The sequence below is a fragment of the Pseudophryne corroboree genome, unplaced genomic scaffold (assembly GCF_028390025.1).
Source record: "Pseudophryne corroboree isolate aPseCor3 unplaced genomic scaffold, aPseCor3.hap2 scaffold_121, whole genome shotgun sequence".
Taxonomy (NCBI): Eukaryota; Metazoa; Chordata; class Amphibia; order Anura; family Myobatrachidae; genus Pseudophryne; species Pseudophryne corroboree.
Window position 1 is genome coordinate 1,303,606 of NW_026967835.1, and position 27,276 is coordinate 1,330,881.

General features: G+C 47.6%; 25 non-coding genes and 2 pseudogenes across 25 annotated transcripts; 26 read left to right on the top strand and 1 right to left on the bottom strand.

The window, feature by feature from the left end:
• The first annotated feature begins 307 nt into the window (after positions 1–307).
• On the top strand, positions 308–471 carry LOC134991907 (U1 spliceosomal RNA). Its single transcript, XR_010196126.1, has one exon. It is a non-coding gene; the product is annotated as a U1 spliceosomal RNA (small nuclear RNA).
• Positions 472–623: 152 nt separating this feature from the next.
• Positions 624–765, top strand: LOC134992560 (U1 spliceosomal RNA; annotated as a pseudogene).
• Positions 766–1,459: 694 nt separating this feature from the next.
• On the top strand, positions 1,460–1,623 carry LOC134992426 (U1 spliceosomal RNA). Its single transcript, XR_010196598.1, has one exon. It is a non-coding gene; the product is annotated as a U1 spliceosomal RNA (small nuclear RNA).
• Positions 1,624–1,775: 152 nt separating this feature from the next.
• On the top strand, positions 1,776–1,939 carry LOC134992482 (U1 spliceosomal RNA). Its single transcript, XR_010196642.1, has one exon. It is a non-coding gene; the product is annotated as a U1 spliceosomal RNA (small nuclear RNA).
• Positions 1,940–2,609: 670 nt separating this feature from the next.
• On the top strand, positions 2,610–2,773 carry LOC134991990 (U1 spliceosomal RNA). Its single transcript, XR_010196188.1, has one exon. It is a non-coding gene; the product is annotated as a U1 spliceosomal RNA (small nuclear RNA).
• Positions 2,774–2,925: 152 nt separating this feature from the next.
• Positions 2,926–3,088, top strand: LOC134991952 (U1 spliceosomal RNA). The gene has a single exon (XR_010196157.1). It is a non-coding gene; the product is annotated as a U1 spliceosomal RNA (small nuclear RNA).
• Positions 3,089–3,758: 670 nt separating this feature from the next.
• LOC134992334 (U1 spliceosomal RNA) lies at positions 3,759–3,922 on the top strand. The gene has a single exon (XR_010196513.1). It is a non-coding gene; the product is annotated as a U1 spliceosomal RNA (small nuclear RNA).
• Positions 3,923–4,074: 152 nt separating this feature from the next.
• LOC134992473 (U1 spliceosomal RNA) lies at positions 4,075–4,237 on the top strand. Its single transcript, XR_010196634.1, has one exon. It is a non-coding gene; the product is annotated as a U1 spliceosomal RNA (small nuclear RNA).
• Positions 4,238–4,911: 674 nt separating this feature from the next.
• Positions 4,912–5,075, top strand: LOC134992308 (U1 spliceosomal RNA). Its single transcript, XR_010196488.1, has one exon. It is a non-coding gene; the product is annotated as a U1 spliceosomal RNA (small nuclear RNA).
• A 152-nt stretch (positions 5,076–5,227) lies between these two features.
• Positions 5,228–5,390, top strand: LOC134992399 (U1 spliceosomal RNA). The gene has a single exon (XR_010196572.1). It is a non-coding gene; the product is annotated as a U1 spliceosomal RNA (small nuclear RNA).
• A 674-nt stretch (positions 5,391–6,064) lies between these two features.
• On the top strand, positions 6,065–6,228 carry LOC134992335 (U1 spliceosomal RNA). Its single transcript, XR_010196514.1, has one exon. It is a non-coding gene; the product is annotated as a U1 spliceosomal RNA (small nuclear RNA).
• Positions 6,229–6,380: 152 nt separating this feature from the next.
• LOC134992475 (U1 spliceosomal RNA) lies at positions 6,381–6,543 on the top strand. Its single transcript, XR_010196636.1, has one exon. It is a non-coding gene; the product is annotated as a U1 spliceosomal RNA (small nuclear RNA).
• A 674-nt stretch (positions 6,544–7,217) lies between these two features.
• LOC134992310 (U1 spliceosomal RNA) lies at positions 7,218–7,381 on the top strand. The gene has a single exon (XR_010196490.1). It is a non-coding gene; the product is annotated as a U1 spliceosomal RNA (small nuclear RNA).
• A 152-nt stretch (positions 7,382–7,533) lies between these two features.
• LOC134992400 (U1 spliceosomal RNA) lies at positions 7,534–7,696 on the top strand. Its single transcript, XR_010196573.1, has one exon. It is a non-coding gene; the product is annotated as a U1 spliceosomal RNA (small nuclear RNA).
• A 674-nt stretch (positions 7,697–8,370) lies between these two features.
• LOC134992313 (U1 spliceosomal RNA) lies at positions 8,371–8,534 on the top strand. The gene has a single exon (XR_010196493.1). It is a non-coding gene; the product is annotated as a U1 spliceosomal RNA (small nuclear RNA).
• A 152-nt stretch (positions 8,535–8,686) lies between these two features.
• Positions 8,687–8,849, top strand: LOC134992476 (U1 spliceosomal RNA). Its single transcript, XR_010196637.1, has one exon. It is a non-coding gene; the product is annotated as a U1 spliceosomal RNA (small nuclear RNA).
• Positions 8,850–9,523: 674 nt separating this feature from the next.
• On the top strand, positions 9,524–9,687 carry LOC134992273 (U1 spliceosomal RNA). Its single transcript, XR_010196456.1, has one exon. It is a non-coding gene; the product is annotated as a U1 spliceosomal RNA (small nuclear RNA).
• Positions 9,688–9,839: 152 nt separating this feature from the next.
• Positions 9,840–10,002, top strand: LOC134992401 (U1 spliceosomal RNA). Its single transcript, XR_010196574.1, has one exon. It is a non-coding gene; the product is annotated as a U1 spliceosomal RNA (small nuclear RNA).
• Positions 10,003–10,676: 674 nt separating this feature from the next.
• On the top strand, positions 10,677–10,840 carry LOC134992197 (U1 spliceosomal RNA). The gene has a single exon (XR_010196383.1). It is a non-coding gene; the product is annotated as a U1 spliceosomal RNA (small nuclear RNA).
• Positions 10,841–10,992: 152 nt separating this feature from the next.
• On the top strand, positions 10,993–11,155 carry LOC134992477 (U1 spliceosomal RNA). Its single transcript, XR_010196638.1, has one exon. It is a non-coding gene; the product is annotated as a U1 spliceosomal RNA (small nuclear RNA).
• Positions 11,156–11,829: 674 nt separating this feature from the next.
• LOC134992292 (U1 spliceosomal RNA) lies at positions 11,830–11,993 on the top strand. The gene has a single exon (XR_010196473.1). It is a non-coding gene; the product is annotated as a U1 spliceosomal RNA (small nuclear RNA).
• Positions 11,994–12,145: 152 nt separating this feature from the next.
• On the top strand, positions 12,146–12,286 carry LOC134991923 (U1 spliceosomal RNA; annotated as a pseudogene).
• A 694-nt stretch (positions 12,287–12,980) lies between these two features.
• Positions 12,981–13,144, top strand: LOC134992239 (U1 spliceosomal RNA). Its single transcript, XR_010196424.1, has one exon. It is a non-coding gene; the product is annotated as a U1 spliceosomal RNA (small nuclear RNA).
• A 152-nt stretch (positions 13,145–13,296) lies between these two features.
• LOC134992403 (U1 spliceosomal RNA) lies at positions 13,297–13,459 on the top strand. Its single transcript, XR_010196576.1, has one exon. It is a non-coding gene; the product is annotated as a U1 spliceosomal RNA (small nuclear RNA).
• A 674-nt stretch (positions 13,460–14,133) lies between these two features.
• LOC134992123 (U1 spliceosomal RNA) lies at positions 14,134–14,297 on the top strand. Its single transcript, XR_010196314.1, has one exon. It is a non-coding gene; the product is annotated as a U1 spliceosomal RNA (small nuclear RNA).
• Positions 14,298–14,449: 152 nt separating this feature from the next.
• On the top strand, positions 14,450–14,612 carry LOC134992566 (U1 spliceosomal RNA). Its single transcript, XR_010196711.1, has one exon. It is a non-coding gene; the product is annotated as a U1 spliceosomal RNA (small nuclear RNA).
• A 9,696-nt stretch (positions 14,613–24,308) lies between these two features.
• On the bottom strand, positions 24,309–24,471 carry LOC134992256 (U1 spliceosomal RNA). The gene has a single exon (XR_010196440.1). It is a non-coding gene; the product is annotated as a U1 spliceosomal RNA (small nuclear RNA).
• Positions 24,472–27,276: the final 2,805 nt, after the last annotated feature.

The window sequence follows — 27,276 nt, forward strand, 5'->3', positions numbered from 1 at the left end:
CTTTGCATATGCAGATGAGGGTTCCAGCCAACTTTGGCCCACTGCTTGGATGACATCACCGTATGCAAATCCGTCTTCTGCAGACCTTCTCCCAGGAATGCTTTTACTAGTTGTTGCATTTGGTTTGTTGTTTGGGGGTGCTTCAGTATTAGGCAGCCTTCTGCCCTCCCATGTTCATCTGAAAATATGTGTTCTCCCTGCAGTTGTTGTCCCCAGATGAGAGTTCCCTTGTGCTGCCTCAGTTGAATCTCCTTTACTTGACAGAGATGTGCCTGAGCAGCGGCCCTCCCCAGCCCTATCCCAAATCATACTTATTTTGCATAGGAGATACCATGGTCATGAAGATTGTTCTCCCAGGGTTAGGTTCATTCATTGCATTCTGGGTATGCTGACCCCTGTGATTTCCCCAAATGTGGGAAACTCAACTGCATTATTTGTGGTAGTGGGGGACTGTGTTTGTGCTTTCCTCTGGTCAGCTCTGGTAAAAGTCAGATTTCTTTGTCTCAGATCTTCCTCTAGCCTTGTTCTTCTTTCGAGAGTTCCCTTGTGTTGCCTCAGTTGGATCTCCTTCACTTGACAGGGGGGTGCCCGAGCAGCGACCCTCCCCAGCTCTAGCCCAACTCCTACTTACCTGCCAGGTGAGATACTATGATCATGTAGGTGCTTCTCCCAGGGCAAGGCTCACCCATTGCACTCTGGGTGTGCTGCCCCTGCGATTTCCCCAAATGTGGGAAACTTGACTGCATAATTTGTGTTTCCCCTGGTCGGCTCTCATATAATTCAGATCTCTTTGTCTCAGGTCTCTCTCCAGCCTAGTTTGCTGTCTGTTTCCACTTCTTTTTTCTTGAGCCCCTCCCTTCTATACCCTTGTGGACTCTCTTGACTTCTCCTCCTGTCTGCTTACTTTGTGCCTTCCAACGCACAATGCAAACTACAGGTAGTGCTGCAGGGCCCACACCCTTTTACTTGCCTTTCAGAGCAGCTCTGGAGCTGTTACAGTGCCCAGCTGCTGCAAGAAATCAGCTTGAATGCTTCAGGGGCTGGGGCATAGCCAACATGAGCCCCACACCGACGGAGGGTGGAGGTGTTTAATGCGAACTAAGGGTCATCCAAGCGCCGCAAAAGGCCGCCATGCCCTGCATACCCCTTTTCTCTTTTCATATGCAGATGAGGGTTCCAGCCAACTTTGGCCCACTGCTTGGATGACATCACCGTATGCAAATCCGTCTTCTGCAGACCTTCCCCCAGGAAAGCTTGTACTATTTGTTGCATTTGGTTTGTTGTTTGGGGTGCTTCAGTATTAGGCAGCCTTCTGCTCTCCCATGTTCATCTGAAAATATGTGTTCTCCCTGCAGTTGTTGTCCCCAGATGAGAGTTCCCTTGTGCTGCCTCAGTTGAATCTCCTTTACTTGACAGAGATGTGCCTGAGCAGCGGCCCTCCCCAGCCCTATCCCAAATCATACTTATTTTGCATAGGAGATACCATGGTCATGAAGATTGTTCTCCCAGGGTGAGGTTCATTCATTGCATTCTGGGTATGCTGACCCCTGTGATTTCCCCAAATGTGGGAAACTCGACTGCATTATTTGTGGTAGTGGGGGACTGTGTTTGTGCTTTCCTCTGGTCAGCTCTGGTAAAAGTCAGATTTCTTTGTCTCAGATCTTCCTCTAGCCTTGTTCTCTTTTTGAGAGTTTCCTTGTGCTGCCTCAGTTGGATCTCCTTCACTTGACAGGGGGGTGCCCGAGCAGCGACCCTCCCCAGCTCAAGCCCAACTCCTACTTACCTGCCAGGTGAGATACTATGATCAGGAAGGTGCTTCTCCCAGGGCAAGGCTCACCCATTGCACTCTGGGTGTGCTGCTCCTACGATTTCCCCAAATGTGGGACACTTGATTGCATAATTTGTGTTTCCTCTGGTCGGCTACTCGTATAATTCAGATCTCTTTGTCTCAGGTCTCTCTTTAGCCTAGTTTGCTGTCTGTTTCCACTTCTCTTTTCTTGAGCCCCTGCCTTCTATGCCCTTGTGCACTCTCCTGACTTCTCCTGTCTGCTTACTTTGTGCCTTCCAACGCACAATGCGAACTACAGGTAGTGCTGCAGGGCCCACACCCTTTTACTTGCCTTACAGAGCAGCTCTGGAGCTGTTACAGTGCCCAGCTGCTGCAAGAAATCAGCTTGAATACTTCAGGGGCTGGGGCATAGCCAACATGAGCCCCACACCGAAGGAGAATGGAGGTGTTTAATGCGAACTAGGGGTCATCCAAGCACCGCAAAAGGCCGCCATGCCCTGCATAACCCTTTTTTCTTTGCATATGCAGATGAGGGTTCCAGCCAACCTTGGCCCACTGCTTGGATGACATCACCGTATGCAAATCCGTCTTCTGCAGACCTTTTCCCAGGAATGCTTGTACTAGTTGTTGCATTTGGTTTGTTGTTTGGGGGGCTTCAGTATTAGGCAGCCTTCTGCTCTCCCATTTTCATCTGAAAATATGTGTTCTCCCTGCTGTTGTTGTCCCCAGATGAGAGTTCCCTTGTGCTGCCTCAGTTGAATCTCCTTTACTTGACAGAGATGTGCCTGAGCAGCGGCCCTCCCCAGCCCTATCCCAAATCATACTTATTTTGCATAGGAGATACCATTATCATGAAGATTGTTCTCCCAGGGTGAGGTTCATTCATTGCATTCTGGGTATGCTGACCCCTGTGATTTCCCCAAATGTGGGAAACTCGACTGCATTATTTGTGGTAGTGGGGGACTGTGTTTGTGCTTTCCTCTGGTCAGCTCTGGTAAAAGTCAGATTTCTTTGTCTCAGATCTTCCTCTAGCCTTGTTCTTTTTTCGAGAGTTTCCTTGTGCTGCCTCAGATGGATCTCCTTCACTTGGCAGGGGGGTGCCCGAACAGCGACCCTCCCCAGCTCTAGCCCAACTCCTACTTACCTGCCAGGTGAGATACTATGATCAGGAAGGTGCTTCTCCCAGGGCAAGGCTCACCCAATGCACTCTGGGTGTGCTGCTCCTAAGATTTCCCCAAATGTGGGACACTTGATTACATAATTTGTGTTTCCTCTGGTCGGCTCTCGTATAATTCAGATCTCTTTGTCTCAGGTCTCTCTCCAGCCTAGTTTGCTGTCTGTTTCCACTTATCTTTTCTTGAGCCGCTCCCTTCTATGCCCTTGTGCACTATCCTGACTTCCCCGTCTGCTTACTTTGTGCCTTCCAACGCACAATGCAAACTACAGGTAGTGCTGCAGGGCCCACACCCTTTTACTTGCTTTACAGAGCAGCTCTGGAGCTGTTACAGTGCCCAGCTGCTGCAAGAAATCAGCTTGAATGCTTCAGGGGCTGGGGCATAGCCAACATGAGCCCCACACCGAAGGAGGGTGGAGGTGTTTAATGCGAACTAGGGGTCATCCAAGCGCCGCAAAAGGCCGCCATGCCCTGCACACCCCTTTTTTATTTTCATATGCAGACGAGGGTTGAAGCCAACTTTGACCCACTGCTTGGATGACATCACCATATGCAAATCCATCTGTGGCAGGCCTTCCCCCAGGAATGCTTGCACTAGTTGTTGCATTTGGTTTGTTGTTTGGGGGTGCTTCAGTATTAGGCAGCCTTCTGCCCTCCCATGTTCATCTGAAAATATATGTTCTCCCTGCAGTTGTTGTCCCAAGATGAGAGTTCCCTTGTGCTGCCTCAGTTGAATCTCCTTTACTTGACAGAGATGTGCATGAGCAGCGGCCCTCCCCAGCCCTATTCCAAATCATACTTATTTTGCATAGGAGATACCATGGTCATGAAGATTTTTCTCCCAGGGTGAGGTTCATTCATTGCATTTTGGGTATGCTGACCGCTGTGATTTCCCCAAATGTGGGAAACTTGACTGCATTATTTGTGGTAGTGGGAGACTGTGTTTGTGCTTTCCTCTGGTCAGCTCTGGTAAAAGTCAGATTTCTTTGTCTCAGATTTTCCTTTAGCCTTGTTCTTCTTTCGAGAGTTCCCTTGTGCTGCCTCAGTTTGATCTCCTTCACTTTACAGGGGGGTACACGAGCAGCGACCCTCCCCAGCTCTAGCCCAACTCCTACTTACCTGCCAGGTGAGATACTATGATCATGAAGGTGCTTCTCCCAGGGCAAGGCTCACCCATTGTACTCTGGGTGTGCTGCTCCTGCGATTTCCCCAAATGTGGGAAACTTGACTGCATAATTTGTGTTTCCCCTGGTCGGCTCTCGTATAATTCAGATCTCTTTGTCTCAGGTCTCTCTCCAGCCTAGTTTGCTGTCTGTTTCCACTTCTCTTTTCTTCAGCCGCTCCCTTCTATACCCTTGTGCACTATCCTGACTTCTCCTCCCGTCTGCTTACTTTGTGCCTTCCAATGCACAATGCAAACTACAGGTAGTGCTGCAGGGCCCACACCCTTTTACTTGCCTTACAGAGCAGCTCTGGAGCTGTTACAGTGCCCAGCTCCTGCAAGAAATCAGCTTGAATGCTTCAGGGGCTGGGGCATAGCCAACATGAGCCCCACACCGAAGGAGGGTGGAGGTGTTTAATGCAAACAAGGGGTCAGACAAGCGCCGCAAAAGGCCACCATGCCCTGCACGCCCCTTTTCTGTTTTCATATGCAGACGAGGGTTGAAGCCAACTTTGACCCACTGCTTGGATGACATCACCATATGCAAATCCATCTGCGGCAGGCCTTCCCCCAGGAATGCTTGCACTAGTTGTTGCATTTGGTTTGTTGTTTGGGGGTGCTTCAGTATTAGGCAGCCTTCTGCCCTCCCATGTTCATCTGAAAATATGTGTTCTCCCTGCAGTTGTTGTCCCCAGATGAGAGTTCCCTTGTGCTGCCTCAGTTGAATCTCCTTAACTTGACAGAGATGTGCCTGAGCAGCGGCCCTCCCCAGCTCTATCCCAAATCATACTTATTTTGCATAGGAGATACCATGGTCATGAAGATTATTCTCCCAGGGTGAGGTTCATTCATTGCATTCTGGGTATGCTGACCCCTGTGATTTCCCCAAATGTGGGAAACTTGACTGCTTTATTTGTGGTAGTGGGGGACTGTGTTTGAGTTTTCCTCTGGTCAGCTCTGGTAAAAGTCAGATTTCTTTGTTTCAGATCTTCCTCTAGCCTTGTTCTTCTTTCGAGAGTTCCCTTGTGCTGCCTCAGTTGGATCTCCTTCACTTGACAGGGGGGTGCCCGAGCAGAGACCCTCCCCAGCTCTAGCCCAACTCCTACTTACCTGCCAGGTGAGATACTATGATCATGAAGGTGCTTCTCCCAGGGCAAGGCTCACCCATTGCACTCTGGGTGTGCTGCCCCTGCGATTTCCCCAAATGTGGGAAACTTGACTGCATAATTTGTGTTTCCCCTGGTCGGCTCTCGTATAATTCAGATCTCTTTGTCTCAGGTCTCTCTCCAGCCTAGTTTGCTGTCTGTTTCCACTTCTCTTTTCTTGAGCCGCTCCCTTCTATGCCCTTGCGCACTATCCTGACTTCTCCTCCTGTCTGCTTACTTTGTGCCTTCCAACGCACAATGCGAACTACAGGTAGTGCTGCAGGGCCCACACCCTTTTACTTGCCTTACAGAGCAGCTCTGGAGCTGTTACAGTGCCCAGCTGCTGCAAGAAATCAGCTTGAATGCTTCAGGGGCTGGGGCATAGCCAACATGAGCCCCACACCAAAGGAGGTTGGAGGTGTTTAATGCAAACTAGGGGTCAGCCAAGCGCCGCAAAAGGCCACCATGCCCTGCACGCCCCTTTTCTCTTTTCATATGCAGACGAGGGTTGAAGCCAACTTTGACCCACTGCTTGGATGACATCACCATATGCAAATCCATCTGTGGCAGGCCTTCCCCCAGGAATGCTTGCACTAGTTGTTGCATTTGGTTTGTTGTTTGGGGGTGCTTCAGTATTAGGCAGCCTTCTGCCCTCCCATGTTCATCTGAAAATATATGTTCTCCCTGCAGTTGTTGTCCCAAGATGAGAGTTCCCTTGTGCTGCCTCAGTTGAATCTCCTTTACTTGACAGAGATGTGCATGAGCAGCGGCCCTCCCCAGCCCTATTCCAAATCATACTTATTTTGCATAGGAGATACCATGGTCATGAAGATTTTTCTCCCAGGGTGAGGTTCATTCATTGCATTTTGGGTATGCTGACCGCTGTGATTTCCCCAAATGTGGGAAACTTGACTGCATTATTTGTGGTAGTGGGAGACTGTGTTTGTGCTTTCCTCTGGTCAGCTCTGGTAAAAGTCAGATTTCTTTGTCTCAGATTTTCCTTTAGCCTTGTTCTTCTTTCGAGAGTTCCCTTGTGCTGCCTCAGTTTGATCTCCTTCACTTTACAGGGGGGTACACGAGCAGCGACCCTCCCCAGCTCTAGCCCAACTCCTACTTACCTGCCAGGTGAGATACTATGATCATGAAGGTGCTTCTCCCAGGGCAAGGCTCACCCATTGTACTCTGGGTGTGCTGCTCCTGCGATTTCCCCAAATGTGGGAAACTTGACTGCATAATTTGTGTTTCCCCTGGTCGGCTCTCGTATAATTCAGATCTCTTTGTCTCAGGTCTCTCTCCAGCCTAGTTTGCTGTCTGTTTCCACTTCTCTTTTCTTCAGCCGCTCCCTTCTATACCCTTGTGCACTATCCTGACTTCTCCTCCCGTCTGCTTACTTTGTGCCTTCCAATGCACAATGCAAACTACAGGTAGTGCTGCAGGGCCCACACCCTTTTACTTGCCTTACAGAGCAGCTCTGGAGCTGTTACAGTGCCCAGCTCCTGCAAGAAATCAGCTTGAATGCTTCAGGGGCTGGGGCATAGCCAACATGAGCCCCACACCGAAGGAGGGTGGAGGTGTTTAATGCAAACAAGGGGTCAGACAAGCGCCGCAAAAGGCCACCATGCCCTGCACGCCCCTTTTCTGTTTTCATATGCAGACGAGGGTTGAAGCCAACTTTGACCCACTGCTTGGATGACATCACCATATGCAAATCCATCTGCGGCAGGCCTTCCCCCAGGAATGCTTGCACTAGTTGTTGCATTTGGTTTGTTGTTTGGGGGTGCTTCAGTATTAGGCAGCCTTCTGCCCTCCCATGTTCATCTGAAAATATGTGTTCTCCCTGCAGTTGTTGTCCCCAGATGAGAGTTCCCTTGTGCTGCCTCAGTTGAATCTCCTTAACTTGACAGAGATGTGCCTGAGCAGCGGCCCTCCCCAGCTCTATCCCAAATCATACTTATTTTGCATAGGAGATACCATGGTCATGAAGATTATTCTCCCAGGGTGAGGTTCATTCATTGCATTCTGGGTATGCTGACCCCTGTGATTTCCCCAAATGTGGGAAACTTGACTGCTTTATTTGTGGTAGTGGGGGACTGTGTTTGAGTTTTCCTCTGGTCAGCTCTGGTAAAAGTCAGATTTCTTTGTTTCAGATCTTCCTCTAGCCTTGTTCTTCTTTCGAGAGTTCCCTTGTGCTGCCTCAGTTGGATCTCCTTCACTTGACAGGGGGGTGCCCGAGCAGAGACCCTCCCCAGCTCTAGCCCAACTCCTACTTACCTGCCAGGTGAGATACTATGATCATGAAGGTGCTTCTCCCAGGGCAAGGCTCACCCATTGCACTCTGGGTGTGCTGCCCCTGCGATTTCCCCAAATGTGGGAAACTTGACTGCATAATTTGTGTTTCCCCTGGTCGGCTCTCGTATAATTCAGATCTCTTTGTCTCAGGTCTCTCTCCAGCCTAGTTTGCTGTCTGTTTCCACTTCTCTTTTCTTGAGCCGCTCCCTTCTATGCCCTTGCGCACTATCCTGACTTCTCCTCCTGTCTGCTTACTTTGTGCCTTCCAACGCACAATGCGAACTACAGGTAGTGCTGCAGGGCCCACACCCTTTTACTTGCCTTACAGAGCAGCTCTGGAGCTGTTACAGTGCCCAGCTGCTGCAAGAAATCAGCTTGAATGCTTCAGGGGCTGGGGCATAGCCAACATGAGCCCCACACCAAAGGAGGTTGGAGGTGTTTAATGCAAACTAGGGGTCAGCCAAGCGCCGCAAAAGGCCACCATGCCCTGCACGCCCCTTTTCTCTTTTCATATGCAGACGAGGGTTGAAGCCAACTTTGACCCACTGCTTGGATGACATCACCATATGCAAATCCATCTGCGGCAGGCCTTCCCCCAGGAATGCTTGCACTAGTTGTTGCATTTGGTTTGTTGTTTGGGGGTGCTTCAGTATTAGGCAGCCTTCTGCCCTCCCATGTTCATCTGAAAATATATGTTCTCCCTGCAGTTGTTGTCCCCAGATGAGAGTTCCCTTGTGCTGCCTCAGTTGAATCTCCTTTACTTGATAGAGATGTGCATGAGCAGCGGCCCTCCCCAGCCCTATTCCAAATCATACTTATTTTGCATAGGAGATACCATGGTCATGAAGATTTTTCTCCCAGGGTGAGGTTCATTCATTGCATTTTGGGTATGCTGACCCCTGTGATTTCCCCAAATGTGGGAAACTTGACTGCATTATTTGTGGTAGTGGGAGGCTGTGTTTGTGATTTCTTCTGGTCAGCTCTGGTAAAAGTCAGATTTCTTTGTCTCAGATTTTCCTTTAGCCTTGTTCTTCTTTCGAGAGTTCCCTTGTGCTGCCTCAGTTGGATCTCCTTCACTTTACAGGGGGGTACCCGAGCAGCAACCCTCCCCAGCTCTAGACCAACTCCTACTTACCTGCCAGGTGAGATACTATGATCATGAAGGTGCTTCTCCCAGGGCAAGGCTCACCCATTGTACTCTGGGTGTGCTGCTCCTGCGATTTCCCCAAATGTGGGAAACTTGACTGCATAATTTGTGTTTCCCCTGGTCGGCTCTCGTATAATTCAGATCTCTTTGTCTCAGGTCTCTCTCCAGCCTAGTTTGCTGTCTGTTTCCACTTCTCTTTTCTTCAGCCGCTTCCTTCTATACCCTTGTGCACTATCCTGACTTCTCCTCCCGTCTGCTTACTTTGTGCCTTCCAATGCACAATGCAAACTACAGGTAGTGCTGCAGGGCCCACACCCTTTTACGTGCCTTACAGAGCAGCTCTGGAGCTGTTACAGTGCCCAGCTGCTGCAAGAAATCAGCTTGAATGCTTCAGGGGCTGGGGCATAGCCAACATGAGCCCCACACCGAAGGAGGGTGGAGGTGTTTAATGCAAACTAGGGGTCAGTCAAGCGCCGCAAAAGGCCACCATGCCCTGCACGCCCCTTTTCTGTTTTCATATGCAGACGAGGGTTGAAGCCAACTTTGACCCACTGCTTGGATGACATCACCATATGCAAATCCGTCTTCTGCAGAACTTCCCCCAGGAATGCTTGCACTAGTTGTTGCATTTGGTTTGTTGTTTGGGGGTGCTTCAGTATTAGGCAGCCTTCTGCCCTCCCATGTTCATCTAAAAATATGTGTTCTCCCTGCAGTTGTTGTCCCCAGATGAGAGTTCCCTTGTGCTGCCTCAGTTGAATCTCCTTAACTTGACAGAGATGTGCCTGAGCAGCGGCCCTCCCCAGCTCTATCCCAAATCATACTTATTTTGCATAGGAGATACCATGGTCATGAAGATTATTCTCCCAGGGTGAGGTTCATTCATTGCATTCTGGGTATGCTGACCCCTGTGATTTCCCCAAATGTGGGAAACTCGACTGCTTTATTTGTGGTAGTGGGGGACTGTGTTTGTGTTTTCTTCTGGTCAGCTCTGGTAAAAGTCAGATTTCTTTGTTTCAGATCTTCCTCTAGCCTTGTTCTTCTTTTGAGAGTTCCCTTGTGCTGCCTCAGTTGGATCTCCTTCTCTTAACAGGGGGGTGCCCGAGCAGCGACCCTCCCCAGCTCTAGCCCAACTCCTACTTACCTGCCAGGTGAGATACTATGATCATGAAGGTGCTTCTCCCAGGGCAAGGCTCACCCATTGCACTCTGGGTGTGCTGCCCCTGCGATTTCCCCAAATGTGGGAAACTTGACTGCATAATTTGTGTTTCCCCTGGTCGGCTCTCGTATAATTCAGATCTCTTTGTCTCAGATCTCTCTACAGCCTAGTTTGCTGTCTGTTTCCACTTCTCTTTTCTTCAGCCGCTCCCTTCTATACCCTTGTGCACTATCCTGACTTCTCCTCCCGTCTGCTTACTTTGTGCCTTCCAATGTACAATGCAAACTACAGGTAGTGCTGCAGGGCCCACACCCTTTTACTTGCCTTACAGAGCAGCTCTGGAGCTGTTACAGTGCCCAGCTGCTGCAAGAAATCTGCTTGAATGCTTCAGGGGATGGGGCATGGCCAACATGAGCCCCACACCAAAGGAGGGTGGAGGTGTTTAATGCGAACTAGGGGTCATCCAAGCACCGCAAAAGGCCGCCATGCCCTGCACGCCCCTTTTCTCTTTTCATATGCAGATGAGGGTTGAAGCCAACTTTGACCAACTGCTTGGATGACATCACCGTATGCAAATCCGTCTTCTGCAGAACTTCCCCCAGGAATGCTTGCACTAGTTGTTGCATTTGGTTTGTTGTTTGGGGGTGCTTCAGTATTAGGCAGCCTTCTGCCCTCCCATGTTCATCTAAAAATATGTGTTCTCCCTGCAGTTGTTGTCCCCAGATGAGAGTTCCCTTGTGCTGCCTCAGTTGAATCTCCTTTACTTGACAGAGATGTGCATGAGCAGCGGCCCTCCCCAGCCCTATTCCAAATCATACTTATTTTGCATAGGAGATACCATGGTCATGAAGATTGTTCTCTCAGGGTGAGGTTCATTCATTGCATTTTGGGTATGCTGACCCCTGTGATTTCCCCAAATGTGGGAAACTTGACTGCATTATTTGTGGTAGTGGGGGACTGTGTTTGTGCTTTCCTCTGGTCAGCTCTGGTAAAAGTCAGATTTCTTTGTCTCATATTTTACTCTAGCCTTGTTCTTCTTTCGAGAGTTCCCTTGTGCTGCCTCAGTTGGATCTCCTTCACTTGACAGGGGGGTACCCGAGCAGCGACCCTCCCCAGCTCTAGCCCAAATCCTACTTACCTGCCAGGTGAGATACTATGATCATGAAGGTGCTTCTCCCAGGGCAAGGCTCACCCATTGCACTCTGGGTGTGCAGCTCCTGCGATTTCCCCAAATGTGGGAAACTTGACTGCATAATTTGTGTTTCCCCTGGTCGGCTCTCGTATAATTCAGATCTCTTTGTCTCAGGTCTCTCTCCAGCCTAGTTTGCTGTCTGTTTCCACTTCTCTTTTCTTGAGCCGCTCCCTTCTATGCCCTTGCGCACTATCCTGACTTCTCCTCCTCTCTGCTTACTTTGTGCCTTCCAACGCACAATGCGAACTACAGGTAGTGCTGCAGGGCCCACACCCTTTTACTTGCCTTACAGAGCAGCTCTGGAGCTGTTACAGTGCCCAGCTGCTGCAAGAAATCAGCTTGAATGCTTCAGGGGCTGGGGCATAGCCAACATGAGCCCCACACCGAAGGAGGGTGGAGGTGTTTAATGCGAACTAGGGGTCATCCAAGCGCCGCAAAAGGCCGCCATGCCCTGCACGCCCCTTTTCTCTTTTCATATGCAGACGAGGGTTGAAGCCAACTTTGACCCACTGCTTGGATGACATCACCATATGCAAATCCGTCTTCTGCAGAACTTCCCCCAGGAATGCTTGTACTAGTTGTTGCATTTGGTTTGTTGTTTGGGGGTGCTTCAGTATTAGGCAGCCTTCTGCCCTCCCATGTTCATCTGAAAATATGTGTTCTCCCTGCAGTTGTTGTCCCCAGATGAGAGTTCCCTTGTGCTGCCTCAGTTGAATCTCCTTTACTTGACAGAGATGTGCATGAGCAGCGGCCCTCCCCAGCCCTATTCCAAATCATACTTATTTTGCATAGGAGATACCATGGTCATGAAGATTGTTCTCCCAGGGTGAGGTTCATTCATTGCATTCTGGGTATGCTGACCTCTGTGATTTCCCCAAATGTGGGAAACGCGACTGCTTTATTTGTGGTAGTGGGGGACTGTGTTTGTGTTTTCCTCTGGTCAGCTCTGGTAAAAGTCAGATTTCTTTGTTTCAGATCTTCCTCTAGCCTTGTTCTTCTTTCGAGAGTTCCCTTGTGCTGCCTCAGTTGGATCTCCTTCACTTGACAGGGGGGTGCCCGAGCAGCGACCCTCCCCAGCTCTAGCCCAACTCCTACTTACCTGCCAGGTGAGATACTATGATCATGAAGGTGCTTCTCCCAGGGCAAGGCCCACCATTGCACTCTGGGTGTGCTGCCCCTGCGATTTCCCGAAATGTGGGAAACTTGACTGCATAATTTGTGTTTCCCCTGGTCGGCTCTCGTATAATTTAGATCTCTTTGTCTCAGGTCTCTCTCCAGCCTAGTTTGCTGTCTGTTTCCACTTCTTTTTTCTTGAGCCCCTCCCATCTATACCCTTGTGCACTATCCTGACTTCTCCTCCCGTCTGCTTACTTTGTGCCTTCCAATGCACAATGCAAACTACAGGTAGTGCTGCAGGGCCCACACCCTTTTACTTGCCTTACAGAGCAGCTCTGGAGCTGTTACAGTGCCCAGCTGCTGCAAGAAATCAGCTTGAATGCTTCAGGGGCTGGGGCATAGCCAACATGAGCCCCACACCGAAGGAGGGTGGAGGTGTTTAATGCAAACTAGGGGTCAGCCAAGCGCCGCAAAAGGCCACCATGCCCTGCACGCCCCTTTTCTCTTTTCATATGCAGACGAGGGTTGAAGCCAACTTTGACCCACTGCTTGGATGACATCACCATATGCAAATCCATCTGCGGCAGGCCTTCCCCCAGGAATGCTTGCACTAGTTGTTGCATTTGGTTTGTTGTTTGGGGGTGCTTCAGTATTAGGCAGCCTTCTGCCCTCCATGTTCATCTGAAAATATGTGTTCTCCCTGCAGTTGTTATCCCCAGATGAGAGTTCCCTTGTGTTGCCTCAGTTGAATCTCCTTTACTTGACAGAGATGTGCCTGAGCAGCGGCCCTCCCCAGCTCTATCCCAAATCATACTTATTTTGCATAGGAGATACCATGGTCATGAAGATTATTCTCCCAGGGTGAGGTTCATTCATTGCATTCTGGGTATGCTGACCCCTGTGATTTCCCCAAATGTGGGAAACTCGACTGCTTTATTTGTGGTAGTGGGGGACTGTGTTTGTGTTTTCCTCTGGTCAGCTCTGGTAAAAGTCAGATTTCTTTGTTTCAGATCTTCCTCTAGCCTTGTTCTTCTTTCGAGAGTTCCCTTGTGCTGCCTCAGTTGGATCTCCTTCACTTGACAGGGGGGTGCCCGAGCAGCGACCCTCCCCAGCTCTAGCCCAACTCCTACTTACCTGCCAGGTGAGATACTATGATCATGAAGGTGCTTCTCCCAGGGCAAGGCTCACCCATTGCACTCTGGGTGTGCTGCCCCTGCGATTTCCCCAAATGTGGGAAACTTGACTGCATAATTTGTGTTTCCCCTGGTCGGCTCTCGTATAATTCAGATCTCTTTGTCTCAGGTCTCTCTCCAGCCTAGTTTGCTGTCTGTTTCCACTTCTCTTTTCTTTAGCCGCTCCCTTCTATACCCTTGTGCACTATCCTGACTTCTCCTCCCGTCTGCTTACTTTGTGCCTTCCAATGCACAATGCAAACTACAGGTAGTGCTGCAGGGCCCACACCCTTTTACTTGCCTTACAGAGCAGCTCTGGAGCTGTTACAGTGCCCAGCTGCTGCAAGAAATCAGCTTGAATGCTTCAGGGGATGGGGCATGGCCAACATGAGCCCCACACCAAAGGAGGGTGGAGGAGTTTAATGCGAACTAGGGGTCATCCAAGCACCGCAAAAGGCCGCCAAGCCCTGCACGCCCCTTTTCTCTTTTCATATGCAGATGAGGGTTGAAGCCAACTTTGACCCACTGCTTGGATGACATCACCGTATGCAAATCCGTCTTCTGCAGAACTTCCCCCAGGAATGCTTGCACTAGTTGTTGCATTTGGTTTGTTGTTTGGGGGTGCTTCAGTATTAGGCAGCCTTCTGCCCTCCCATGTTCATCTGAAAATATGTGTTCTCCCTGCAGTTGTTGTCCCCAGATGAGAGTTCCCTTGTGCTGCCTCAGTTGAATCTCCTTTACTTGACAGAGATGTGCCTGAGCAGCGGCCCTCCCCAGCCCTATTCCAAATCATACTTATTTTGCATAGGAGATACCATGGTCATGAAGATTGTTCTCCCAGGGTGAGGTTCATTCATTGCATTTTGGGTATGCTGACCCCTGTGATTTCCCCAAATGTGGGAAACTTGACTGCATTATTTTTGGTAGTGGGGGACTGTGTTTGTGCTTTCCTCTGGTCAGCTCTGGTAAAAGTCAGATTTCTTTGTCTCAGATTTTCCTCTAGCCTTGTTCTTCTTTCGAGAGTTCCCTTGTGCTGCCTCAGTTGGATCTCCTTCACTTTACAGGGGGGTACCCGAGCAGCGACCCTCCCCAGCTCTAGCCCAACTCCTACTTACCTGCCAGGTGAGATACTATGATCATGAAGGTGCTTCTCCCAGGGCAAGGCTCACCCATTGCACTCTGGGTGTGCTGCCCCTGCGATTTCCACAAATGTGGGAAACTTGACTGCATAATTTGTGTTTCCCCTGGTCGGCTCTCGTATAATTCAGATCTCTTTGTCTCAGGTCTCTCTCCAGCCTAGTTTGCTGTCTGTTTCCACTTCTCTTTTCTTGAGCCGCTCCCTTCTATGCCCTTGCGCACTATCCTGACTTATCCTCCTGTCTGCTTACTTTGTGCCTTCAAACGCACAATGCGAACTACAGGTAGTGCTGCAGGGCCCACACCCTTTTAGTTGCCTTACAGAGCAGCTCTGGAGCTGTTACAGTGCCCAGCTGCTGCAAGAAATCAGCTTGAATGCTTCAGGGGCTGGGGCAGAGCCAACATGAGCCCCACACAAAAGGAGGGTGGGGGTGTTTAATGCGAACTAAGGGTCATCCAAGCACCGCAAAAGGCCGCCATGCCCTGCATGCCCCTTTTCTCTTTTCATATGCAGATGAGGGTTCCAGCCAACTTTGGCCCACTGCTTGGATGACATCACCGTATGCAAATCCGTCTTCTGCAGACCTTCCCCCAGGAATGCTTGTACTAGTTGTTGCATATGGTTTGATATTTGATGGTGCTTCAGTATTAGGCAGCCTTCCGCCCTCCCATGTTCATCTGAAAAGATGTGGTCTCCCTGCAGTTGTTGTCCCCAGACGAAAGTTCCCTTGTGCTTCCTCAGTTGAATCTCCTTAACTTGACGGGGGAGGGGCTGCCCGAGCAGCCACCCTCCCCAGCCCTATCCCAACTCATACTTATTTTGCATATGAGATCTCTTGATCATGAAGATTGTTCTCACAGGGTGAGGTTCATCCATTATATTTTAAAATAGGAAGGTACAAATTACATATTTGAATTGCATCTATGTGTTGGATTCAAATGTCCCCCCCCCCCCTTCCTTTCTCAATTGTGCCCGTCAGCAGCTATTCTAAGGTTGCTGCCAATGGGTGTGACACATTAATTTCTTCTGTGGGGTACACTGGACTCCACAAGGATTCACATTGGTGTGTAGAGTAGAATCTTGATCTGAGGCACCAACCGGCTCAAAGCTTTTGACTGTTCCCAAGAAGCTCAGTGCATTCTCCTCTATAACCCCGCTTCCATGAACAGGGAGCTCAGTTTGTAGTTGGTGCCTTCAGTAGCAGGCCACTTAACAGGGGCCTGCCTCAGGCAGCCTATTCTTAGCTATTAATTTTGACAAGAAAAGAAGAACTTGTTTTATGAGAATCTACAAGGGCTGCAGCAGGCTAGGTCTAATAGACATCTTTACTGCAGCTTCATCACTCCCAGCGGCGCTGTATACTCCCGTGCCCTGGTTGCTGGGTCACTGCAGCGGAGGCTCCGGTTTCTTCCTAAGGTCAGTCACACACACACCGCCCTTCCGGATCACGAGGCCGCTGATGAAGGGGAGCGTGGCCGTAGGGGGTGGACCGTGTGCGCACTGGCGTGGACACTGATTACTGGGCAGCCGCTCCACTAGCCACCAGGTACAGTTAAGGAGCACAGGTCTGGGGGTTTTTCTCCTATATTAAACCAATTTTGTACTGCCCGCAGCGCATTGTGATAGGTAATAGGGCCTGATTCAGGTTGGATTGCAATCACAATAAGCGATCCAACTGCAAAAATTGCTAAGAGCATACGCATGTGCCTGCATTTTCTGCGGCACCCCGCAGAGAATGCGATCGCCTCTGCCTGTCAATCGGGGCAGGGGGGGAGAGGGGGGTCAGCAACACTCCATTTCCAAGTCAGGGATGGAGCGGTGCGGGGGCAAGGCTTCAAAATGGGGTCTGCAATGGAGGAGACACAGGGGGCGTGGTCACAGCGGCTGTATGACATCACATTCAGCCGCTGTGATCACAAAAATGGTGGCGGCTTCCTGCGCGCACATACAGTCTGCACCAGCAGGAGGCTACACCATTTTTTATGATCACGCTGAACTGCAGTGCGACTGCAATTACAGCATGGTCAAGAAGGGAGGCGTCATGCTGGGTGGCCATTAGAGATGAGCGGGTTCGGTTCCTCGGAATCCGAACCCGCCCGAACTTCACCCTTTTTTGCACGGGTCCGAGCAGACTCGGATCCTCCCGCCTTGCTCGGTTATCCCGAGCGCGCCCGAACGTCATCATCCCGCTGTCGGATTCTCACAAGACTCGGATTCTATATAAGGAGCCGCGAGTCGCCGCCATTTTCACACGTGCATTGAGATTGATAGGGAGAGGACGTGGCTGGCGTCCTCTCCGTTTAGATTAGAAGATAGAGACGAGTGACATTTGATTTACTACTAATTTGGGGAGCAGTTGAACTTGTCAGGAGTACTCAGTAGTGCAGAGTTTTGCTGATAGTGACCACCAGTTTTATTATTTATAATCCGTTCTCTGCCTGAAAAAAAACGATACACATACCATATATGTGCTCAGCCTCAGTGTGCTGCATGATATATCATCTATGTATATCTGACTGTGCTGAGTGCTCACTGCTCACACAGCTTAATTGTGGGGGAGACTGGGGAGCAGTTATAGCAGGAGTACAGTGCACACTTTTGCTGCCAGTGTGACCACCAGTATATTGTCTGCCTGAAAAAGTTAAACACTCCTGTGGTGTTTTTTTTTTTTATTCTATAAACGCATTCTGCTGACAGTGTCCAGCAGGTCGGTCATACATTATATTATATAAATATTTACCTGCAGTAGTGTTATATTTTTTTTTCATCTCTATCATCTTTATCATCTCTATATTAGCAGACGCAGTACGGTAGTCCACGGCTGTGGCTATCTCTGTGTCGTCAGTGCTCGTCCATAATTGTATACCTACCTACCTGTGGTGGGTTTTTTTTTTCTATCTTCTTCATACTAGTAGTTTAGGAGTCTGCTGACAGTGTCCACCAGGTCCATCATTATATTATATACCTACAGTAGTAATATATTTATTATATTATCTATACTAGCAGACGCAGTACGGTAGTCCACGGCTGTGGCTATCTCTGTGTCGTCAGTGCTCGTCCATAATTGTATACCTACCTGTGGTGGGGTGTTTTTTTTCTATCTTCTTCATACTAGTAGTTTAGGAGTCTGCTGACAGTGTCCACCAGGTCCGTCATTATATTATATACCTACAGTAGTAATATATTTAGTATATTATCTATACTAGCAGACGCAGTACGGTAGTCCACGGCTGTACCTACCTCTGTGTCGTCACTCGTCCATAATTGTATACCTAACTGTGGTGGGGGTTTTTTTTCTATCTTCTTCATACTAGTAGTTTAGGAGTCTGCTGACAGTGTCCACCAGGTCCGTCATTATATTATATACCTACAGTAGTAATATATTTAGTATATTATCTATACTAGCAGACGCAGTACTGTAGTCCACGGCTGTACCTACCTCTGTGTCGTCACTCGTCCATAATTGTATACCTACCTGTGGTGGGGTTTTTTTTTCTATCTTCTTCATACTAGTAGTTTAGCAGTCTGCTGACAGTGTCCACCAGGTCCGTCATTATATTATATACCTACAGTAGTATTATATTTAGTATATTATCTATGCTAGCAGACGCAGTACGGTAGGCCACGGCTGTGGCTATCTCTGTGTCGTCAGTGCTCGTCCATAATTGTATACCTACCTACCTGTGGTGGGTTTTTTTTTCTATCTTCTTCATACTAGTAGTTTAGGAGTCTGCTGACAGTGTCCACCAGGTCCGTCATTATATTATATACCTACAGTAGTAATATATTTAGTATATTATCTATACTAGCAGACGCAGTACGGTAGTCCACGGCTGTACCTACCTCTGTGTCGTCACTCGTCCATAATTGTATACCTACCTGTGGTGAAGTTTTTTTTCTATCTTCTTCATACTAGTAGTTTAGCAGTCTGCTGACAGTGTCCACCAGGTCCGTCATTACATTATATATACCTACAGTAGTTATATATATTTTTTTTTATATCATTAATTATCATCTCTATACTAGCAGACGCAGTACGGTAGGCCACGGCTGTGGCTATCTCTGTGTCGTCAGTGCTCGTCCATAATTGTATACCTACCTACCTGTGGTGGGGTTTTTTTTTCTATCTTCATCATACTAGTAGTTTAGCAGTCTGCTGACAGTGTCCACCAGGTCCGTCATTATATAATATATACCTACAGTAGTTATATATATTTTTTTTTATATCATTAATTATCATCTCTATACTAGCAGACGCAGTACGGTAGGCCACGGCTGTGGCTATCTCTGTGTCGTCAGTGCTCGTCCATAATTGTATACCTACCTACCTGTGGTGGGGTTTTTTTTTCTATCTTCATCATACTAGTAGTTTAGCAGTCTGCTGACAGTGTCCACCAGGTCCGTCATTATATAATATATACCTACAGTAGTTATATATATATTTTTTTATATCATTAATTATCATCTCTATACTAGCAGACGCAGTACGGTAGTCCACGGCTGTAGCTACCTCTGTGTCGTCAGTCACTCGTCATCCATAAGTATACTAGTATCCATCCATCTCCATTGTTTACCTGAGGTGCCTTTTAGTTGTGCCTATTAAAATATGGAGAACAAAAATGTTGAGGTTCCAAAAATAGGGAAAGATCAAGATCCACTTCCACCTCGTGCTGAAGCTGCTGCCACTAGTCATGGCCGAGACGATGAAATTCCATCAACGTCGTCTGCCGAGGCCGATGCCCAATGTCATAGTACAGAGCATGTAAAATTCAAAACACAAAAGATCAGTAAAAAAAAGGACTCAAAAATCTAAATAAAAATCGTCGGAGGAGAAGCGTAAACTTGCCAATATGCCATTTACCACACGGAGTGGCAAGGAACGGCTGAGGCCCTGGCCTATGTTCATGGCTAGTGGTTCAGCTTCACATGAGGATGGAAGCACTCAGCCTCTCGCTAGAAAAATGAAAAGACTTAAGCTGGCAAAAGCACAGCAAAGAACTGTGCGTTCTTCAAAATCACAAATCCACAAGGAGAGTCCAATTGTGTCGGTTGCGATGCCTGACCTTCCCAACACTGGACGTGAAGAGCATGCACCTTCCACCATTTGCACACCCCCTGCAAGTGCTGGAAGGAGCACCCGCAGTCCAGTTCCTGATAGTCAGATTGAAGATGTCAGTGTTGAAGTACACCAGGATGAGGAGGATATGGGTGTTGCTGGCGCTGGGGAGGTGAGGTGGTTTGTTTAAGTCAGGCACCCGGGGAGACACCTGTTGTCCGTGGGAGGAATATGGCCATTGACATGCCTGGTGAAAATACCAAAAAAAACTGCTCTTCGGTGTGGAAGTATTTCAACAGAAATGCGAACAACAGGTGTCAAGCCGTGTGTTGCCTTTGTCAAGCTGTAATAAGTAGGGGTAAGGACGTTAACCACCTCGGAACATCCTCCCTTATACGTCACCTGCAGCGCATTCATCATAAGTCAGTGACAAGTTCAAAAACTTTGGGCGACAGCGGAAGCAGTCCACTGACCAGTAAATCCCTTCCTCTTGTAACCAAGCTCACGCAAACCACCCCACCAACTCCCTCAGTGTCAATTTCCTCCTTCCCCAGGAATGCCAATAGTCCTGCAGGCCATGTCACTGGCAATTCTGACGAGTTCTCTCCTGCCTGGGATTCCTCCGATGCATCCTTGAGTGTAACGCCTACTGCTGCTGGCGCTGCTGTTGTTGCTGCTGGGAGTCGATGGTCATCCCAGAGGGGAAGTCGTAAGACCACTTTTACTACTTCCACCAAGCAATTGACTGTCCAACAGTCCTTTGCAAGGAAGATGAAATATCACAGCAGTCATCCTGCTGCAAAGCGGATAACTGAGGCCTTGGCATCCTGGGCGGTGAGAAACGTGGTTCCGGTATCCATCATTACTTCAGAGCCAACTATAGACTTGATTGAGGTACTGTGTCCCCGGTACCAAATACCATCTAGGTTCCATTTCTCTAGGCAGGCGATACCGAAAATGTACACAGACCTCAGAAAAAGACTCACCAGTGTCCTAAAAAATGCAGTTGTACCCAATGTCCACTTAACCACGGCCATGTGGACAAATGGGGCAGGGCAGACTCAGGACTATATGACTGTGACAGCCCACTGGGTAGATGTATTGACTCCCGCCGCAAGAACAGCAGCGGCGGCACCAGTAGCAGCATCTCGCAAACGCCAACTCTTTCCTAGGCAGGCTACGCTTTGTATCACCGCTTTCCAGAATACGCACACAGCTGAAAACCTCTTACGGCAACTGAGGAAGATCATCGCAGAATGGCTTACCCCAATTGGACTCTCCTGTGGATTTGTGGCATCGGACAACGCCAGCAATATTGTGCGTGCATTATATCTGGGCAAATTCCAGCACGTCCCATGTTTTGCACATACCTTGAATTTGGTGGTGCAGAATTATTTAAAAAACGACAGGGGTGTGCAAGAGATGCTGTCGGTGGCCAGAAGAATTGCGGGACACTTTCGGCGTACAGGCACCACGTACAGAAGACTGGAGCAACACCAAAAACGCCTGAACCTGCCCTGCCATCATCTGAAGCAAGAAGTGGTAACGAGGTGGAATTCAACCCTCTATATGCTTCAGAGGATGGAGGAGCAGCAAAAGGCCATTCAAGCCTATACATCTGACCACGATATAGGAGGTGGAATGCACCTGTCTCAAGCGCAGTGGAGAATGATTTCAACGTTGTGCAAGGTTCTGCAACCTTTTGAACTTGCCACACGTGAAGTCAGTTCAGACACTGCCAGCCTGAGTCAGGTCATTCCCGTCATCAGGCTTTTGCAGAAGAAGCTGGAGACATTGAAGGAGGAGCTAAGACAGAGCGATTCCGCTAGATATGTGGGACTTGTGGATGGAGCCCTTCATTCGCTTAACCAGGATTCACGGGTGGTCAATCTGTTGAAATCAGAGCACTACATTTTGGCCACCGTGCTCGATCCTAGATTTAAAACCTACGTTGTATCTCTCTTTCCGGCAGACACAAGTCTGCAGGGGTTCAAAGACCTGCTGGTGAGAAAATTATCAAGTCAAGTGGAACTTGATCGGTCAACAGCTCCTCCTTCACATTCTCCCGCAATTGGGGGTGCGAGGAAAAGGCTCAGAATTCCGAGCCCACCCGCTGGCGGTGATGCAGGGCAGTCTGGAGCGACTGCTGATGCTGACATCTGGTCCGGACTGAAGGACCTGCCAACGATTACGGACATGACGTCTACTGTCACTGCATATGATTCTCTCACCATTGAAAGAATGGTGGAGGATTATATGAGTGACCGCATCCAAGTAGGCACGTCAGACAGTCCGTACGTATACTGGCAGGAAAAAGAGGCAATTTGGAGGCCCTTGCACAAACTGGCTTTATTCTACCTAAGTTGCCCTCCCACAAGTAGTACTCCGAAAGAGTGTTTAGTGCCGCCGCTCACCTTGTCAGCAATCGGCGTACGAGGTTACTTCCAGAAAATGTGGAGAAGATGATGTTCATTAAAATGAATTATAATCAATTGCTCCGTGGAGACATTGACCAGCAGCAATTGCCTCCACAAAGTACACAGGGAGCTGAGATGGTAGATTCCAGTGGGGACGAATTGATAATCTGTGAGGAGGGGGATGTACACGGTGATGAATCGGAGGATGATGATGAGGTGGACATCTTGCCTCTGTAGAGCCAGTTTGTGCAAGGAGAGATTAATTGCTTCTTTTTTGGTGGGGGTCCAAACCAACCCGTCATTTCAGTCACAGTCGTGTGGCAGACCCTGTCACTGAAATGATGGGTTGGTTAAAGTGTGCATGTCCTGTTTATACAACATAAAGGTGGGTGGGAGTGCCCAAGGACAATTCCATCTTGCACCTCTTTTTTCTTTCATTTTTCTTTGCGTCATGTGCTGTTTGGGGAGTGTTTTTTGGAAGGGCCATCCTGCGTGACACTGCAGTGCCACTCCTAGATGGGCCAGGTGTTTGTGTCGGCCACTTGGGTCGCTGAGCTTAGTCACACAGCTACCTCATTGCGCCTCTTTTTTTCTTTGCGTCATGTGCTGTTTGGGGAGTGTTTTTTGGAAGGGCCATCCTGCGTGACACTGCAGTGACACTCCTAGATGGGCCAGGTGTTTGTGTCGGCCACTTGGGTCGCTGAGCTTAGTCACACAGCTACCTCATTGCGCCTCTTTTTTTCTTTGCGTCATGTGCTGTTTGGGGAGTGTTTTTTGGAAGGGCCATCCTGCGTGACACTGCAGTGCCACTCCTAGATGGGCCAGGTGTTTGTGTCGGCCACTTGGGTCGCTGAGCTTAGTCACACAGCTACCTCATTGCGCCTCTTTTTTTCTTTGCGTCATGTGCTGTTTGGGGAGTGTTTTTGGAAGGGCCATCCTGCGTGACACTGCAGTGCCACTCCTAGATGGGCCAGGTGTTTGTGTCGGCCACTTGGGTCGCTGAGCTTAGTCACACAGCTACCTCATTGCGCCTCTTTTTTTCTTTGCGTCATGTGCTGTTTGGGGAGTGTTTTTTGGAAGGGCCATCCTGCGTGACACTGCAGTGCCACTCCTAGATGGGCCAGGTGTTTGTGTCGGCCACTTGGGTCGCTGAGCTTAGTCACACAGCTACCTCATTGCGCCTCTTTTTTTCTTTGCGTCATGTGCTGTTTGGGGAGTGTTTTTTGGAAGGGCTATCCTGCGTGACACTGCAGTGCCACTCCTAGATGGGCCAGGTGTTTGTGTCGGCCACTTGGGTCGCTGAGCTTAGTCATCCAGCGACCTCGGTGCAAATTTTAGGACTAAAAATAATATTGTGAGGTGTAAGGTGTTAAGAATAGACTGAAAATGAGTGGAAATTATGGTTATTGAGGTTAATAATACTTTGGGATCAAAATGACTCCCAAATTCTATGAACAAGGGAAAATGTCATCATCCCGCTGTCGGATTCTCGCGAGATTCGGATTCCATATAAAGAGCTGCGCGTTGCCGCCATTTTTACTCGTGCATTGAAGAGAGAGCGGAGAGGACGTGGCTATGTTCTCTCAGTGGAAATCTCAATATCAGTGCTCAGTATCAGTGGATACTTATTGCTGCTCAGTAATACTAGTAGTGTGTCTCTCCTGCTCAGTGTCAGTTCTCAGTAGTATCCTCATCAGTGCTCAGTATCACTGCTCATTGTCTTGTGCTGCATTGTTGTGCTCAGCATACTACAGTACATTACTAATAGTCCAGTGCTGCATCTTGCTGCTCAGTGTCAGTGCTAGTATCCTCATCAGTGCTCACTATCACTGCTCATTGCATTGTGGTGTTCTGTATACTACAGTAACATAGTAATATAGTAACATATAGTAACATAGTTTTTGAGGTTGAATAGAGGCAAATTGCCCATCGTGTTCAACCTGTTTTAAGTTGTGATGATTCTACATACTTGCTTAATAATGTATTATGACTAGTTAGCTACTACAACTCATGTTACCCCCGGATTAACCATGTTGATATTTTAAGTATTATAAACTTGGATAGCTTTTTCATTCAGAAATGTATCCATTCCTTTTTTAAATCCAATTACAGAGTCCGCCATTACCACCTTCCCTGGCAGGGAATTCCACATCCTGATTGCCCTAACAGTGAAGATCATAGTATCTCACCTGGCAGGTAAGTAGGAGTTGGGCCAGAGCTGTGGAGGATTGCTGCTCGGGCACCCCCTGTGAAGTGAAGGAGATCCAACTGAGGCAGCACAAGGGAACTCTCGAAAGAAGAACAAGGCTAGAGGAAGATCTGAGACAAAGAAATCTGACTTTTACCAGAGCTGACCAGAGGAAAGCACAAACACAGTCCCCCACTACCACAAATAATGCAGTCGAGTTTCCCACATTTTGGAAATCACAGGGGTCAGCATACCCAGAATGCAATGAATGAACCTCACCCTGGGAGAACAATCTTCATGACCATGGTATCGCCTATGCAAAATAAGTATGATTTGGGATAGGGCTGGGGAGGGCCGCTGCTCAGGCACATCTCTGTCAAGTATAGGAGATTCAACTGAGGCAGCACAAGGGAACTCTCATCTGGGGACAACAACTGCAGGGAGAACACATATTTTCAGATGAACATGGGAGGGCAGAAGGCTGCCTAATACTGAAGCACCCCCAAACAACAAACCAAATGCAACAACTAGTACAAGCATTCCTGGGGGAAGTTCTGCAGAAGACGGATTTGCATACGGTGATGTCATCCAAGCAGTGGGCCAAAGTTGGCTGGAACCCTCATCTGCATATGAAAAGAGAAAAGGGGCATGCAGGGCATGGCGGCCTTTTGCGGCGCTTGGATGACCCCTAGTTCGCATTAAACACCTCCACCCTCCTTTGGTGTGGGGCTCATGTTGACAATGCCCCAGCCTCTGAAGCATTCAAGCTTATTTCTTACAGCAGCTTGGCACTGAAACAGCTCCAGAGCTGCTCCGTAAGGCAAGTAAAAGGGTGTGGGCCCTGCAGCACTACCTGTAGTTTGCATTGTGCATTGGAAGGCACAAAGTAAGCAGACAGGAGGAGAAGTCAGGAAGGCCAGGTACCCTACACCATAACAGGGGTTTTCGAAATTTTGACTTGTCTACTTAAATATCACCAAAATCTGATCACAAGGTCAATTACATCCCTGGGTGGGATTGAACCACCAACCTTTTGATTAATAGCTGAACACACTAACCGATTGCGCCACAGAGACACTTTGCAAAAAGTATATACTGACAAAGACTAATAAGCATTCATCTAGAACGTTTCCTAGAAAAACTTTAAAAAGTCAATAATCTGGAGAGTGTTTGTAAGATGTTTCTTCCAGCAACCAATGAAGAAACACATTGGTACTTTCGCATGATGAGTGAGTGCTTCAGGATCTCTTGCACTTACATGTGCAGCAGAGTACTGCAATGGAAGCATGCTGGGTCCATAACCCAGAGGTAGGCAGATTGAAACTATCCTTTGCTATATGCATTTTTTTGTTGTTCATTAAAGTAATCCAAAACTGGGATTGATATTTTAGCTTTTATTTTTACTTAAAGTACAATAACTTTTACCATTTTAATTTGTTTTAATAGTATATTGACAGTATTGTTTTCTTTCAAAAATCCACTTAATTTTCTTTACCCTATTATTAAAATGGTAATTGACAAAAACAAACTACATTGTCACCAGAAGGGCAATACAAAATGTACAAGTGATATATTAAAATCATCTTTCCAGCTTGAATTTCAATGATGCATTGGGGCAACGACTTTGTGAGAAACATCTTCACCCTTAAATAAAGATTTTCTTAATTCCTTACCTGTGTGCTAATTAGATATCACCTTGTTTTCACATTAAACAGACTTCCACATGAGAAAGCAGCAAGGATGCAGTGGCGTTAATGTTTCCTGGTGTCAACCTGTATTATTTCAGTAGATATTGAAATGAGGATGCATCTTGCTGCCTTTCCAATGAAGCAAGTTTAATTTAGTAATAGGTGAAAAACCATCCCTACAAATATGTTAATCAGATACTTGGCTTTGTGGACACTTTTCAGAGAACAAATTAGTTAGCATAAAAATAAAGCCAGAAAATGAAGAGCTGTTTAATCACTCAATTGGATTTTTCTGCCAGCATTTTTCTTTTTCTCTGCAACCCACTGCTAAATTGTGCTTCCTAGCTGTTTTTATAAAATCACTGAATCAAATCTAACTCTGATTACATCAGAGAAGGCCAGGTACCCTACACCATAACAGGGGGTTTGAAATTTTGACTTGTCTACTTAAAGATCACCAAAATCTGATAACAAGGTCAATTAAGTCCCTGGGTGGGATTGAACCACCAACCTTTTGGTTAATAGCCTTACACACTAACTGATTGCGCCACCGCGACACTTTGCAAAAGTACATACTGACAAAGGCTAATAAGCATTCATCTAGAACGATTCCTAGAAACATTTTAAAAAGTCAATAATGTGGAGAGTTTTTGTATGATGTTTCTTCCATCAACCAATGAAGAAACACATTGGTACTTTCCAATGATGAGTGAGTGCTTCAGGATCTCTTGCACTTACATGTGCAGCAGAGTACTGTAATGGAAGCATGCTGGGTCCATAACCCAGAGGTAGGCAGATTGAAACTATCCTCTGCTATATGCATTTTTTTTTTGTTAATTAAAGTAATCCAAAACTGGGATTGATATTTTTGCTCTTTTATTTTTACTTAAAGTACAATAACTTTTACCATTTTAATTTGTTTTAATAGTATATTGACAGTATTGTTTTCTTTCAAAAATCCAATTAATTTTCTTTACCCGATTATTAAAATGGTAATTGACAAAAGCAAACTACATTGTCACCAGAAGAGCAATACAAAATGTACAAGTGATATATTAAAATCATCTTTCCAGCTTGAATTTCAATGATGCATTGGGGCAACGATTTTGTGAGAAACATCTTCACCCTTAAATAAAGATTTTCTTAATTCCTTACCTGTGTGCTAATTAGATATCACCTTGTTTTCACATTAAACAGACTTCCACATGAGAAAGGAGCAAGGATGCAGTGGCGTTAATGTTTCCTGGTGTCAACCTGTATTATTTCAGTAGATATTGAAATGAGGATGCATCTTGCTGCCTTTCCAATGAAGCAAGTTTAATTTAGTAATAGGTGAAAAACCATCCCTACAAAGATGTTAATCAGATACTTGGCTTTGTGGACACTTTTCAGAGAACAAATTTGTTAGCATAAAAATAAAGCCAGAAAATGAAGAGCTGTTTAATCA